The sequence below is a fragment of the Triturus cristatus genome, chromosome 5_2 (genome assembly GCF_964204655.1).
Source record: "Triturus cristatus chromosome 5_2, aTriCri1.1, whole genome shotgun sequence".
In the NCBI taxonomy this organism is placed as follows: Eukaryota; Metazoa; Chordata; class Amphibia; order Caudata; family Salamandridae; genus Triturus; species Triturus cristatus.
This window is the reverse complement of record NC_140588.1, coordinates 577,878,718-577,893,550: the sequence shown is the minus strand read 5'-3', so window position 1 is coordinate 577,893,550 and position 14,833 is coordinate 577,878,718. Positions and strand designations below refer to the sequence as shown.

The following is a 14,833-nucleotide window of genomic DNA, read 5'->3' as shown; positions in this document are numbered from 1 at the left end:
GTCTGGTTCAGGGTAAGAAAAAGCTGAGCTGCACGTACCGAAAGCAGCAGAGCCCAGCGGCGGAGAGGGTGTGGCCAGGGCTGTCTGATTTGCATAGTGACCAGTGGCATCTTGGGAATGTACAGGCTTTGGAGCTTAACGGGTGCTGCAGGGGTCTGCCTGGCCGGAGAAATGCCTGTCTGGCGCTCCCCTCAGGACACACGTGTCTTCCGTTCGAGCATGGAGGGTGAGGGACATGGGTCACCCTCATATACAGGGGTGTGGGCATGGGCAGGATGGGGCGTGGGGGACCCGTCAGGGCATTGCCCCTTTGGAAGCCCGTTCGGAAGGCAAGAGGAGGCGGAGGCGGGAATCTCTGCTCAATTTTTTCCCGAGGCCTGGGGACAAGCCTTTGCACATTTGATCCAGCCGGGCCTGCATCAGCAGATCCTGCTCCGATGGCAAGGGAGAGCCTGCAGGTGTAAATCAAAGAAAGGGGAGAAATCCGCAAGAGGCGGGTTAACAAATTCCAGTGGCAGGCCCATGTTCCCCAGGAAGCAAGTACTTCCTCCTGCTGCCTTCAGTGGGAAAAGACATAGGAGGTGTATTTCTCTAAGCAGGGGCTCTGCGTAGGTGGCACTGCATTGCTTTGGGAAGCATCCATGCTAAGTGCAGAGTAGCAGCAGACCCCACAGCTGAGACGTGAATTGGGACTGTTAAGGAAGGGCACTGGGAGGGTGAGGAGGGCAGAGGAAAATGCTTTACAAAAGCATCTGCAAGTTCCTACACACCCGCTGAAAACCCATACCAGGGATGGGGCTCGAACCCATGCGGACAACTGTCCATTGGATCTTAAGTCCAACGCCTTAACCACTCGGCCACCCTGGTGAGAACCTAGGCCCTGCCTTACTCAGCTCCCTTTTCATGCTGGCTGCTCCAGCGCAGGCTGTCCAGCAAGAGGTGATTGCAGAGTAAAAAGGCTTTTGCAGGAGGATAAAGGTAATTGCTTATGACAAACACACTGTGTGACACCTAACTTTTCCCCACTCGTACTTTATGGGCAATCTATACAGTGGAGTTAGCTTAGTCACAATAAGGAAGTGAGCAAGGCAGGCTCACAAGAGCATCTCCTCCCTGGTGGTCTAGTGGCTAGGATTTGGCGCTTTCACCGCCGCGGCCCGGGTTCGATTCCCGGTCAGGGAAGATTCCTCTAAGACGTAGACGTGCGTAATTTGTCCACGCAGCTCAGCTTTTTTTAATCGAAGGTCCTTAAAAAGGCACCCCGACCTATAGACGAAAGCAGAGGAAAGGGGCTGGGTCCCCTGTGTCCCAGGTTGCTTTGCTCCCATTGCCCTCAGCCACCTTCATGCGCACGCAGTCCCCCACCCAGTCAGGTGCTCTATGTGGGCGTAAAGTGCAGTACCAGCTCATCAGAAAGGTAAATTGCTGGAAAACCCGGCTGCGATGTATACATCTACTTTGGAGCACTCTTCTCCCTTGCACTCTTGAATCGGTCATTCGCAATGTATTCTTCCAGCAAGCTGAATAACGAGGTAGGTGTGAGAAGGTGTACCAGCTGTCTTTGAGCTATCAGCGGCCACTAGGTGTCCCTCTTGTGATTTCCCGGGGATCCCGATTGTACAGGAAATCGTCGGTTCAGTAGCACGGGGGAGGGGATGGCCTGTGCTTGGAAGTGACAAACAGTCTGGTGGAATCATGAGTGTTTTTTCAAGTTCTGATTCATATTCGCTGTAGAATAAAATATGCTTTCAGCCCCCATGAGCTTTGTCACTAGGAGAGCAGTGTAGGAACTTTTGCTGTATGGCTGTGGGTTCCCTGGTGGTCTAGTGGTTAGGATTTGGCGCTCTCACCGCCGCGGCCCGGGTTCGATTCCCGGTCAGGGAACAGTCCTTCTTCTGCCCTTGAATGCTTTTCCTTCCCGCAGGTCAGGGCTTCTCAAAATGAATTTGCTTTTCTGACAAACAGTTTGCCTAGCATCCCGCAATCTGGCTCCTAATTTGATTTTCGCAAGGTTCCCTTTGAGTTGCTTTCCTCGGCGGGAGGAAAATCTCTTGTGCAAGGCTCTTGAGGAAGTGAGATTCTGTATTCCGAGGTGCGCTTCTTTTCGTAGGCTTCTGACCACATGTTGTGCGGCAGGAAGTCATCTTTGACAGGGCCGCAGGCTTTGTCTCCAAATGGCATCCCGGACCCACTGCAACCCACCTTTTTGCTGAAACGGAAGTCTGGTTCAGGGTAAGAAAAAGCTGAGCTGCACGTACCGAAAGCAGCAGAGCCCAGCGGCGGAGAGGGTGTGGCCAGGGCTGTCTGATTTGCATAGTGACCAGTGGCATCTTGGGAATGTACAGGCTTTGGAGCTTAACGGGTGCTGCAGGGGTCTGCCTGGCCGGAGAAATGCCTGTCTGGCGCTCCCCTCAGGACACACGTGTCTTCCGTTCGAGCATGGAGGGTGAGGGACATGGGTCACCCTCATATACAGGGGTGTGGGCATGGGCAGGATGGGGCGTGGGGGACCCGTCAGGGCATTGCCCGTTTGGAAGCCCGTTCGGAAGGCAAGAGGAGGCGGAGGCGGAGGCGGGAATCTCTGCTCAATTTTTTCCCGAGGCCTGGGGACAAGCCTTTGCACATTTGATCCAGCCGGGCCTGCATCAGCAGATCCTGCTCCGATGGCAAGGGAGAGCCTGCAGGTGTAAATCAAAGAAAGGGGAGAAATCCGCAAGAGGCGGGTTAACAAATTCCAGTGGCAGGCCCATGTTCCCCAGGAAGCAAGTACTTCCTCCTGCTCCCTTCAGTGGGAAAAGACATAGGAGGTGTATTTCTCTAAGCAGGGGCTCTGCGTAGGTGGCACTGCATTGCTTTGGGAAGCATCCATGCTAAGTGCAGAGTAGCAGCAGACCCCACAGCTGAGACGTGAATTGGGACTGTTAAGGAAGGGCACTGGGAGGGTGAGGAGGGCAGAGGAAAATGCTTTACAAAAGCATCTGCAAGTTCCTACACACCCGCTGAAAACCCATACCAGGGATGGGGCTCGAACCCATGCGGACAACTGTCCATTGGATCTTAAGTCCAACGCCTTAACCACTCGGCCACCCTGGTGAGACCCTAGGCCCTGCCTTACTCAGCTCCCTTTTCATGCTGGCTGCTCCAGCGCAGGCTGTCCAGCAAGAGGTGATTGCAGAGTAAAAAGGCTTTTGCAGGAGGATAAAGGTAATTGCTTATGACAAACACGCTGTGTGACACCTAACTTTTCCCCACTCGTACTTTATGGGCAATCTATACAGTGGAGTTAGCTTAGTCACAATAAGGAAGTGAGCAAGGCAGGCTCACAAGAGCATCTCCTCCCTGGTGGTCTAGTGGCTAGGATTTGGCGCTTTCACCGCCGCAGCCCGGGTTCGATTCCCGGTCAGGGAAGATCCCTCTAAGACGTAGACGTGCGTAATTTGTCCACGCAGCTCAGCTTTTTTTAATCGAAGGTCCTTAAAAAGGCACCCCGACCTATAGACGAAAGCAGAGGAAAGGGGCTGGGTCCCCTGTGTCCCAGGTTGCTTTGCTCCCATTGCCCTCAGCCACCTTCATGCGCACGCAGTCCCCCACCCAGTCAGGTGCTCTATGTGGGCGTAAAGTGCAGTACCAGCTCATCAGAAAGGTAAATTGCTGGAAAACCCGGCTGCGATGTATACATCTACTTTGGAGCACTCTTCTCCCTTGCACTCTTGAATCGGTCATTCGCAATGTATTCTTCCAGCAAGCTGAATAACGAGGTAGGTGTGAGAAGGTGTACCAGCTGTCTTTGAGCTATCAGCGGCCACTAGGTGTCCCTCTTGTGATTTCCCGGGGATCCCGATTGTACAGGAATTCGTCGGTTCAGTAGCACGGGGGAGGGGATGGCCTGTGCTTGGAAGTGACAAACAGTCTGGTGGAATCATGAGTGTTTTTTCAAGTTCTGATTCATATTCGCTGTAGAATAAAATATGCTTTCAGCCCCCATGAGCTTTGTCACTAGGAGAGCAGTGTAGGAACTTTTGCTGTATGGCTGTGGGTTCCCTGGTGGTCTAGTGGTTAGGATTTGGCGCTCTCACCGCCGCGGCCTGGGTTCGATTCCCGGTCAGGGAACAGTCCTTCTTCTGCCCTTGAATGCTTTTCCTTCCCGCAGGTCAGGGCTTCTCAAAATGAATTTGCTTTTCTGACAAACAGTTTGCCTAGCATCCCGCAATCTGGCTCCTAATTTGATTTTCGCAAGGTTCCCTTTGAGTTGCTTTCCTCGGCGGGAGGAAAATCTCTTGTGCAAGGCTCTTGAGGAAGTGAGATTCTGTATTCCGAGGTGCGCTTCTTTTCGTAGGCTTCTGACCACATGTTGTGCGGCAGGAAGTCATCTTTGACAGGGCCGCAGGCTTTGTCTCCAAATGGCATCCCGGACCCACTGCAACCCACCTTTTTGCTGAAACGGAAGTCTGGTTCAGGGTAAGAAAAAGCTGAGCTGCACGTACCGAAAGCAGCAGAGCCCAGCGGCGGAGAGGGTGTGGCCAGGGCTGTCTGATTTGCATAGTGACCAGTGGCATCTTGGGAATGTACAGGCTTTGGAGCTTAACGGGTGCTGCAGGGGTCTGCCTGGCCGGAGAAATGCCTGTCTGGCGCTCCCCTCAGGACACACGTGTCTTCCGTTCGAGCATGGAGGGTGAGGGACATGGGTCACCCTCATATACAGGGGTGTGGGCATGGGCAGGATGGGGCGTGGGGGACCCGTCAGGGCATTGCCCGTTTGGAAGCCCGTTCGGAAGGCAAGAGGAGGCGGAGGCGGAGGCAGGAATCTCTGCTCAATTTTTTCCCGAGGCCTGGGGACAAGCCTTTGCACATTTGATCCAGCCGGGCCTGCATCAGCAGATCCTGCTCCGATGGCAAGGGAGAGCCTGCAGGTGTAAATCAAAGAAAGGGGAGAAATCCGCAAGAGGCGGGTTAACAAATTCCAGTGGCAGGCCCATGTTCCCCAGGAAGCAAGTACTTCCTCCTGCTCCCTTCAGTGGGAAAAGACATAGGAGGTGTATTTCTCTAAGCAGGGGCTCTGCGTAGGTGGCACTGCATTGCTTTGGGAAGCATCCATGCTAAGTGCAGAGTAGCAGCAGACCCCACAGCTGAGACGTGAATTGGGACTGTTAAGGAAGGGCACTGGGAGGGTGAGGAGGGCAGAGGAAAATGCTTTACAAAAGCATCTGCAAGTTCCTACACACCCGCTGAAAACCCATACCAGGGATGGGGCTCGAACCCATGCGGACAACTGTCCATTGGATCTTAAGTCCAACGCCTTAACCACTCGGCCACCCTGGTGAGACCCTAGGCCCTGCCTTACTCAGCTCCCTTTTCATGCTGGCTGCTCCAGCGCAGGCTGTCCAGCAAGAGGTGATTGCAGAGTAAAAAGGCTTTTGCAGGAGGATAAAGGTAATTGCTTATGACAAACACACTGTGTGACACCTAACTTTTCCCCACTCGTACTTTATGGGCAATCTATACAGTGGAGTTAGCTTAGTCACAATAAGGAAGTGAGCAAGGCAGGCTCACAAGAGCATCTCCTCCCTGGTGGTCTAGTGGCTAGGATTTGGCGCTTTCACCGCCGCGGCCCGGGTTCGATTCCCGGTCCGGGAAGATCCCTCTAAGACGTAGACGTGCGTAATTTGTCCACGCAGCTCAGCTTTTTTTAATCGAAGGTCCTTAAAAAGGCACCCCGACCTATAGACGAAAGCAGAGGAAAGGGGCTGGGTCCCCTGTGTCCCAGGTTGCTTTGCTCCCATTGCCCTCAGCCACCTTCATGCGCACGCAGTCCCCCACCCAGTCAGGTGCTCTATGTGGGCGTAAAGTGCAGTACCAGCTCATCAGAAAGGTAAATTGCTGGAAAACCCGGCTGCGATGTATACATCTACTTTGGAGCACTCTTCTCCCTTGCACTCTTGAATCGGTCATTCGCAATGTATTCTTCCAGCAAGCTGAATAACGAGGTAGGTGTGAGAAGGTGTACCAGCTGTCTTTGAGCTATCAGCGGCCACTAGGTGTCCCTCTTGTGATTTCCCGGGGATCCCGATTGTACAGGAATTCGTCGGTTCAGTAGCACGGGGGAGGGGATGGCCTGTGCTTGGAAGTGACAAACAGTCTGGTGGAATCATGAGTGTTTTTTCAAGTTCTGATTCATATTCGCTGTAGAATAAAATATGCTTTCAGCCCCCATGAGCTTTGTCACTAGGAGAGCAGTGTAGGAACTTTTGCAGTATGGCTGTGGGTTCCCTGGTGGTCTAGTGGTTAGGATTCGGCGCTCTCACCGCCGCGGCCTGGGTTCGATTCCCGGTCAGGGAACAGTCCTTCTTCTGCCCTTGAATGCTTTTCCTTCCCGCAGGTCAGGGCTTCTCAAAATGAATTTGCTTTTCTGACAAACAGTTTGCCTAGCATCCCGCAATCTGGCTCCTAATTTGATTTTCGCAAGGTTCCCTTTGAGTTGCTTTCCTCGGCGGGAGGAAAATCTCTTGTGCAAGGCTCTTGAGGAAGTGAGATTCTGTATTCCGAGGTGCGCTTCTTTTCGTAGGCTTCTGACCACATGTTGTGCGGCAGGAAGTCATCTTTGACAGGGCCGCAGGCTTTGTCTCCAAATGGCATCCCGGACCCACTGCAACCCACCTTTTTGCTGAAACGGAAGTCTGGTTCAGGGTAAGAAAAAGCTGAGCTGCACGTACCGAAAGCAGCAGAGCCCAGCGGCGGAGAGGGTGTGGCCAGGGCTGTCTGATTTGCATAGTGACCAGTGGCATCTTGGGAATGTACAGGCTTTGGAGCTTAACGGGTGCTGCAGGGGTCTGCCTGGCCGGAGAAATGCCTGTCTGGCGCTCCCCTCAGGACACACGTGTCTTCCGTTCGAGCATGGAGGGTGAGGGACATGGGTCACCCTCATATACAGGGGTGTGGGCATGGGCAGGATGGGGCGTGGGGGACCCGTCAGGGCATTGCCCCTTTGGAAGCCCGTTCGGAAGGCAAGAGGAGGCGGAGGCGGGAATCTCTGCTCAATTTTTTCCCGAGGCCTGGGGACAAGCCTTTGCACATTTGATCCAGCCGGGCCTGCATCAGCAGATCCTGCTCCGATGGCAAGGGAGAGCCTGCAGGTGTAAATCAAAGAAAGGGGAGAAATCCGCAAGAGGCGGGTTAACAAATTCCAGTGGCAGGCCCATGTTCCCCAGGAAGCAAGTACTTCCTCCTGCTGCCTTCAGTGGGAAAAGACATAGGAGGTGTATTTCTCTAAGCAGGGGCTCTGCGTAGGTGGCACTGCATTGCTTTGGGAAGCATCCATGCTAAGTGCAGAGTAGCAGCAGACCCCACAGCTGAGACGTGAATTGGGACTGTTAAGGAAGGGCACTGGGAGGGTGAGGAGGGCAGAGGAAAATGCTTTACAAAAGCATCTGCAAGTTCCTACACACCCGCTGAAAACCCATACCAGGGATGGGGCTCGAACCCATGCGGACAACTGTCCATTGGATCTTAAGTCCAACGCCTTAACCACTCGGCCACCCTGGTGAGAACCTAGGCCCTGCCTTACTCAGCTCCCTTTTCATGCTGGCTGCTCCAGCGCAGGCTGTCCAGCAAGAGGTGATTGCAGAGTAAAAAGGCTTTTGCAGGAGGATAAAGGTAATTGCTTATGACAAACACACTGTGTGACACCTAACTTTTCCCCACTCGTACTTTATGGGCAATCTATACAGTGGAGTTAGCTTAGTCACAATAAGGAAGTGAGCAAGGCAGGCTCACAAGAGCATCTCCTCCCTGGTGGTCTAGTGGCTAGGATTTGGCGCTTTCACCGCCGCGGCCCGGGTTCGATTCCCGGTCAGGGAAGATTCCTCTAAGACGTAGACGTGCGTAATTTGTCCACGCAGCTCAGCTTTTTTTAATCGAAGGTCCTTAAAAAGGCACCCCGACCTATAGACGAAAGCAGAGGAAAGGGGCTGGGTCCCCTGTGTCCCAGGTTGCTTTGCTCCCATTGCCCTCAGCCACCTTCATGCGCACGCAGTCCCCCACCCAGTCAGGTGCTCTATGTGGGCGTAAAGTGCAGTACCAGCTCATCAGAAAGGTAAATTGCTGGAAAACCCGGCTGCGATGTATACATCTACTTTGGAGCACTCTTCTCCCTTGCACTCTTGAATCGGTCATTCGCAATGTATTCTTCCAGCAAGCTGAATAACGAGGTAGGTGTGAGAAGGTGTACCAGCTGTCTTTGAGCTATCAGCGGCCACTAGGTGTCCCTCTTGTGATTTCCCGGGGATCCCGATTGTACAGGAAATCGTCGGTTCAGTAGCACGGGGGAGGGGATGGCCTGTGCTTGGAAGTGACAAACAGTCTGGTGGAATCATGAGTGTTTTTTCAAGTTCTGATTCATATTCGCTGTAGAATAAAATATGCTTTCAGCCCCCATGAGCTTTGTCACTAGGAGAGCAGTGTAGGAACTTTTGCTGTATGGCTGTGGGTTCCCTGGTGGTCTAGTGGTTAGGATTTGGCGCTCTCACCGCCGCGGCCCGGGTTCGATTCCCGGTCAGGGAACAGTCCTTCTTCTGCCCTTGAATGCTTTTCCTTCCCGCAGGTCAGGGCTTCTCAAAATGAATTTGCTTTTCTGACAAACAGTTTGCCTAGCATCCCGCAATCTGGCTCCTAATTTGATTTTCGCAAGGTTCCCTTTGAGTTGCTTTCCTCGGCGGGAGGAAAATCTCTTGTGCAAGGCTCTTGAGGAAGTGAGATTCTGTATTCCGAGGTGCGCTTCTTTTCGTAGGCTTCTGACCACATGTTGTGCGGCAGGAAGTCATCTTTGACAGGGCCGCAGGCTTTGTCTCCAAATGGCATCCCGGACCCACTGCAACCCACCTTTTTGCTGAAACGGAAGTCTGGTTCAGGGTAAGAAAAAGCTGAGCTGCACGTACCGAAAGCAGCAGAGCCCAGCGGCGGAGAGGGTGTGGCCAGGGCTGTCTGATTTGCATAGTGACCAGTGGCATCTTGGGAATGTACAGGCTTTGGAGCTTAACGGGTGCTGCAGGGGTCTGCCTGGCCGGAGAAATGCCTGTCTGGCGCTCCCCTCAGGACACACGTGTCTTCCGTTCGAGCATGGAGGGTGAGGGACATGGGTCACCCTCATATACAGGGGTGTGGGCATGGGCAGGATGGGGCGTGGGGGACCCGTCAGGGCATTGCCCGTTTGGAAGCCCGTTCGGAAGGCAAGAGGAGGCGGAGGCGGAGGCGGGAATCTCTGCTCAATTTTTTCCCGAGGCCTGGGGACAAGCCTTTGCACATTTGATCCAGCCGGGCCTGCATCAGCAGATCCTGCTCCGATGGCAAGGGAGAGCCTGCAGGTGTAAATCAAAGAAAGGGGAGAAATCCGCAAGAGGCGGGTTAACAAATTCCAGTGGCAGGCCCATGTTCCCCAGGAAGCAAGTACTTCCTCCTGCTCCCTTCAGTGGGAAAAGACATAGGAGGTGTATTTCTCTAAGCAGGGGCTCTGCGTAGGTGGCACTGCATTGCTTTGGGAAGCATCCATGCTAAGTGCAGAGTAGCAGCAGACCCCACAGCTGAGACGTGAATTGGGACTGTTAAGGAAGGGCACTGGGAGGGTGAGGAGGGCAGAGGAAAATGCTTTACAAAAGCATCTGCAAGTTCCTACACACCCGCTGAAAACCCATACCAGGGATGGGGCTCGAACCCATGCGGACAACTGTCCATTGGATCTTAAGTCCAACGCCTTAACCACTCGGCCACCCTGGTGAGACCCTAGGCCCTGCCTTACTCAGCTCCCTTTTCATGCTGGCTGCTCCAGCGCAGGCTGTCCAGCAAGAGGTGATTGCAGAGTAAAAAGGCTTTTGCAGGAGGATAAAGGTAATTGCTTATGACAAACACGCTGTGTGACACCTAACTTTTCCCCACTCGTACTTTATGGGCAATCTATACAGTGGAGTTAGCTTAGTCACAATAAGGAAGTGAGCAAGGCAGGCTCACAAGAGCATCTCCTCCCTGGTGGTCTAGTGGCTAGGATTTGGCGCTTTCACCGCCGCAGCCCGGGTTCGATTCCCGGTCAGGGAAGATCCCTCTAAGACGTAGACGTGCGTAATTTGTCCACGCAGCTCAGCTTTTTTTAATCGAAGGTCCTTAAAAAGGCACCCCGACCTATAGACGAAAGCAGAGGAAAGGGGCTGGGTCCCCTGTGTCCCAGGTTGCTTTGCTCCCATTGCCCTCAGCCACCTTCATGCGCACGCAGTCCCCCACCCAGTCAGGTGCTCTATGTGGGCGTAAAGTGCAGTACCAGCTCATCAGAAAGGTAAATTGCTGGAAAACCCGGCTGCGATGTATACATCTACTTTGGAGCACTCTTCTCCCTTGCACTCTTGAATCGGTCATTCGCAATGTATTCTTCCAGCAAGCTGAATAACGAGGTAGGTGTGAGAAGGTGTACCAGCTGTCTTTGAGCTATCAGCGGCCACTAGGTGTCCCTCTTGTGATTTCCCGGGGATCCCGATTGTACAGGAATTCGTCGGTTCAGTAGCACGGGGGAGGGGATGGCCTGTGCTTGGAAGTGACAAACAGTCTGGTGGAATCATGAGTGTTTTTTCAAGTTCTGATTCATATTCGCTGTAGAATAAAATATGCTTTCAGCCCCCATGAGCTTTGTCACTAGGAGAGCAGTGTAGGAACTTTTGCTGTATGGCTGTGGGTTCCCTGGTGGTCTAGTGGTTAGGATTTGGCGCTCTCACCGCCGCGGCCTGGGTTCGATTCCCGGTCAGGGAACAGTCCTTCTTCTGCCCTTGAATGCTTTTCCTTCCCGCAGGTCAGGGCTTCTCAAAATGAATTTGCTTTTCTGACAAACAGTTTGCCTAGCATCCCGCAATCTGGCTCCTAATTTGATTTTCGCAAGGTTCCCTTTGAGTTGCTTTCCTCGGCGGGAGGAAAATCTCTTGTGCAAGGCTCTTGAGGAAGTGAGATTCTGTATTCCGAGGTGCGCTTCTTTTCGTAGGCTTCTGACCACATGTTGTGCGGCAGGAAGTCATCTTTGACAGGGCCGCAGGCTTTGTCTCCAAATGGCATCCCGGACCCACTGCAACCCACCTTTTTGCTGAAACGGAAGTCTGGTTCAGGGTAAGAAAAAGCTGAGCTGCACGTACCGAAAGCAGCAGAGCCCAGCGGCGGAGAGGGTGTGGCCAGGGCTGTCTGATTTGCATAGTGACCAGTGGCATCTTGGGAATGTACAGGCTTTGGAGCTTAACGGGTGCTGCAGGGGTCTGCCTGGCCGGAGAAATGCCTGTCTGGCGCTCCCCTCAGGACACACGTGTCTTCCGTTCGAGCATGGAGGGTGAGGGACATGGGTCACCCTCATATACAGGGGTGTGGGCATGGGCAGGATGGGGCGTGGGGGACCCGTCAGGGCATTGCCCGTTTGGAAGCCCGTTCGGAAGGCAAGAGGAGGCGGAGGCGGAGGCAGGAATCTCTGCTCAATTTTTTCCCGAGGCCTGGGGACAAGCCTTTGCACATTTGATCCAGCCGGGCCTGCATCAGCAGATCCTGCTCCGATGGCAAGGGAGAGCCTGCAGGTGTAAATCAAAGAAAGGGGAGAAATCCGCAAGAGGCGGGTTAACAAATTCCAGTGGCAGGCCCATGTTCCCCAGGAAGCAAGTACTTCCTCCTGCTCCCTTCAGTGGGAAAAGACATAGGAGGTGTATTTCTCTAAGCAGGGGCTCTGCGTAGGTGGCACTGCATTGCTTTGGGAAGCATCCATGCTAAGTGCAGAGTAGCAGCAGACCCCACAGCTGAGACGTGAATTGGGACTGTTAAGGAAGGGCACTGGGAGGGTGAGGAGGGCAGAGGAAAATGCTTTACAAAAGCATCTGCAAGTTCCTACACACCCGCTGAAAACCCATACCAGGGATGGGGCTCGAACCCATGCGGACAACTGTCCATTGGATCTTAAGTCCAACGCCTTAACCACTCGGCCACCCTGGTGAGACCCTAGGCCCTGCCTTACTCAGCTCCCTTTTCATGCTGGCTGCTCCAGCGCAGGCTGTCCAGCAAGAGGTGATTGCAGAGTAAAAAGGCTTTTGCAGGAGGATAAAGGTAATTGCTTATGACAAACACACTGTGTGACACCTAACTTTTCCCCACTCGTACTTTATGGGCAATCTATACAGTGGAGTTAGCTTAGTCACAATAAGGAAGTGAGCAAGGCAGGCTCACAAGAGCATCTCCTCCCTGGTGGTCTAGTGGCTAGGATTTGGCGCTTTCACCGCCGCGGCCCGGGTTCGATTCCCGGTCCGGGAAGATCCCTCTAAGACGTAGACGTGCGTAATTTGTCCACGCAGCTCAGCTTTTTTTAATCGAAGGTCCTTAAAAAGGCACCCCGACCTATAGACGAAAGCAGAGGAAAGGGGCTGGGTCCCCTGTGTCCCAGGTTGCTTTGCTCCCATTGCCCTCAGCCACCTTCATGCGCACGCAGTCCCCCACCCAGTCAGGTGCTCTATGTGGGCGTAAAGTGCAGTACCAGCTCATCAGAAAGGTAAATTGCTGGAAAACCCGGCTGCGATGTATACATCTACTTTGGAGCACTCTTCTCCCTTGCACTCTTGAATCGGTCATTCGCAATGTATTCTTCCAGCAAGCTGAATAACGAGGTAGGTGTGAGAAGGTGTACCAGCTGTCTTTGAGCTATCAGCGGCCACTAGGTGTCCCTCTTGTGATTTCCCGGGGATCCCGATTGTACAGGAATTCGTCGGTTCAGTAGCACGGGGGAGGGGATGGCCTGTGCTTGGAAGTGACAAACAGTCTGGTGGAATCATGAGTGTTTTTTCAAGTTCTGATTCATATTCGCTGTAGAATAAAATATGCTTTCAGCCCCCATGAGCTTTGTCACTAGGAGAGCAGTGTAGGAACTTTTGCAGTATGGCTGTGGGTTCCCTGGTGGTCTAGTGGTTAGGATTCGGCGCTCTCACCGCCGCGGCCTGGGTTCGATTCCCGGTCAGGGAACAGTCCTTCTTCTGCCCTTGAATGCTTTTCCTTCCCGCAGGTCAGGGCTTCTCAAAATGAATTTGCTTTTCTGACAAACAGTTTGCCTAGCATCCCGCAATCTGGCTCCTAATTTGATTTTCGCAAGGTTCCCTTTGAGTTGCTTTCCTCGGCGGGAGGAAAATCTCTTGTGCAAGGCTCTTGAGGAAGTGAGATTCTGTATTCCGAGGTGCGCTTCTTTTCGTAGGCTTCTGACCACATGTTGTGCGGCAGGAAGTCATCTTTGACAGGGCCGCAGGCTTTGTCTCCAAATGGCATCCCGGACCCACTGCAACCCACCTTTTTGCTGAAACGGAAGTCTGGTTCAGGGTAAGAAAAAGCTGAGCTGCACGTACCGAAAGCAGCAGAGCCCAGCGGCGGAGAGGGTGTGGCCAGGGCTGTCTGATTTGCATAGTGACCAGTGGCATCTTGGGAATGTACAGGCTTTGGAGCTTAACGGGTGCTGCAGGGGTCTGCCTGGCCGGAGAAATGCCTGTCTGGCGCTCCCCTCAGGACACACGTGTCTTCCGTTCGAGCATGGAGGGTGAGGGACATGGGTCACCCTCATATACAGGGGTGTGGGCATGGGCAGGATGGGGCGTGGGGGACCCGTCAGGGCATTGCCCGTTTGGAAGCCCGTTCGGAAGGCAAGAGGAGGCGGAGGCGGAGGCAGGAATCTCTGCTCAATTTTTTCCCGAGGCCTGGGGACAAGCCTTTGCACATTTGATCCAGCCGGGCCTGCATCAGCAGATCCTGCTCCGATGGCAAGGGAGAGCCTGCAGGTGTAAATCAAAGAAAGGGGAGAAATCCGCAAGAGGCGGGTTAACAAATTCCAGTGGCAGGCCCATGTTCCCCAGGAAGCAAGTACTTCCTCCTGCTCCCTTCAGTGGGAAAAGACATAGGAGGTGTATTTCTCTAAGCAGGGGCTCTGCGTAGGTGGCACTGCATTGCTTTGGGAAGCATCCATGCTAAGTGCAGAGTAGCAGCAGACCCCACAGCTGAGACGTGAATTGGGACTGTTAAGGAAGGGCACTGGGAGGGTGAGGAGGGCAGAGGAAAATGCTTTACAAAAGCATCTGCAAGTTCCTACACACCCGCTGAAAACCCATACCAGGGATGGGGCTCGAACCCATGCGGACAACTGTCCATTGGATCTTAAGTCCAACGCCTTAACCACTCGGCCACCCTGGTGAGACCCTAGGCCCTGCCTTACTCAGCTCCCTTTTCATGCTGGCTGCTCCAGCGCAGGCTGTCCAGCAAGAGGTGATTGCAGAGTAAAAAGGCTTTTGCAGGAGGATAAAGGTAATTGCTTATGACAAACACACTGTGTGACACCTAACTTTTCCCCACTCGTACTTTATGGGCAATCTATACAGTGGAGTTAGCTTAGTCACAATAAGGAAGTGAGCAAGGCAGGCTCACAAGAGCATCTCCTCCCTGGTGGTCTAGTGGCTAGGATTTGGCGCTTTCACCGCCGCGGCCCGGGTTCGATTCCCGGTCCGGGAAGATCCCTCTAAGACGTAGACGTGCGTAATTTGTCCACGCAGCTCAGCTTTTTTTAATCGAAGGTCCTTAAAAAGGCACCCCGACCTATAGACGAAAGCAGAGGAAAGGGGCTGGGTCCCCTGTGTCCCAGGTTGCTTTGCTCCCATTGCCCTCAGCCACCTTCATGCGCACGCAGTCCCCCACCCAGTCAGGTGCTCTATGTGGGCGTAAAGTGCAGTACCAGCTCATCAGAAAGGTAAATTGCTGGAAAACCCGGCTGCGATGTATACATCTACTTTGGAGCACTCTTCTCCCTTGCACT

The 14,833-nt window shown here is 53.5% G+C and overlaps 9 non-coding genes across 9 annotated transcripts; 2 read left to right on the top strand and 7 right to left on the bottom strand.

The window, feature by feature from the left end:
* Positions 1–784: 784 nt before the first annotated feature.
* TRNAL-UAA (transfer RNA leucine (anticodon UAA)) lies at positions 785–867 on the bottom strand. Its single transcript has one exon. It is a non-coding gene; the product is annotated as a tRNA-Leu (tRNA).
* Positions 868–1,812: 945 nt separating this feature from the next.
* TRNAE-CUC (transfer RNA glutamic acid (anticodon CUC)) lies at positions 1,813–1,884 on the top strand. The gene has a single exon. It is a non-coding gene; the product is annotated as a tRNA-Glu (tRNA).
* A 1,126-nt stretch (positions 1,885–3,010) lies between these two features.
* Positions 3,011–3,093, bottom strand: TRNAL-UAA (transfer RNA leucine (anticodon UAA)). Its single transcript has one exon. It is a non-coding gene; the product is annotated as a tRNA-Leu (tRNA).
* Positions 3,094–5,236: 2,143 nt separating this feature from the next.
* TRNAL-UAA (transfer RNA leucine (anticodon UAA)) lies at positions 5,237–5,319 on the bottom strand. Its single transcript has one exon. It is a non-coding gene; the product is annotated as a tRNA-Leu (tRNA).
* A 2,137-nt stretch (positions 5,320–7,456) lies between these two features.
* On the bottom strand, positions 7,457–7,539 carry TRNAL-UAA (transfer RNA leucine (anticodon UAA)). The gene has a single exon. It is a non-coding gene; the product is annotated as a tRNA-Leu (tRNA).
* Positions 7,540–8,484: 945 nt separating this feature from the next.
* TRNAE-CUC (transfer RNA glutamic acid (anticodon CUC)) lies at positions 8,485–8,556 on the top strand. Its single transcript has one exon. It is a non-coding gene; the product is annotated as a tRNA-Glu (tRNA).
* Positions 8,557–9,682: 1,126 nt separating this feature from the next.
* Positions 9,683–9,765, bottom strand: TRNAL-UAA (transfer RNA leucine (anticodon UAA)). Its single transcript has one exon. It is a non-coding gene; the product is annotated as a tRNA-Leu (tRNA).
* Positions 9,766–11,908: 2,143 nt separating this feature from the next.
* TRNAL-UAA (transfer RNA leucine (anticodon UAA)) lies at positions 11,909–11,991 on the bottom strand. Its single transcript has one exon. It is a non-coding gene; the product is annotated as a tRNA-Leu (tRNA).
* A 2,143-nt stretch (positions 11,992–14,134) lies between these two features.
* On the bottom strand, positions 14,135–14,217 carry TRNAL-UAA (transfer RNA leucine (anticodon UAA)). The gene has a single exon. It is a non-coding gene; the product is annotated as a tRNA-Leu (tRNA).
* Positions 14,218–14,833: the final 616 nt, after the last annotated feature.